Consider the following 270-nt stretch of genomic DNA (forward strand, 5'->3'; position numbering starts at 1 on the left):
GCAACCTAAAACCCAGAGAAGCAAAGGTAAAAAGAGGTGCCATCAGTATCCAGATTACAAGGTTCTGACATACTAATATCAATAAAGTCATTATTACTAGGCACATACTCTATAAAATGAAAATAATAATAATATTCCAGCTTTTGCAACATAATGTTAAGATCGTCAAACTAGTAAGACAGGCGATATGTCTGCTTTGAAGGGAGGGAACTTAACCAGGTGATTAAGTGGTGAATGAAAAACAAAAGAGAAGAGTAAAAAAATGTTATG

This window comes from Penaeus monodon, chromosome 31 (genome assembly GCF_015228065.2).
Source record: "Penaeus monodon isolate SGIC_2016 chromosome 31, NSTDA_Pmon_1, whole genome shotgun sequence".
Classification (NCBI taxonomy): Eukaryota; Metazoa; Arthropoda; class Malacostraca; order Decapoda; family Penaeidae; genus Penaeus; species Penaeus monodon.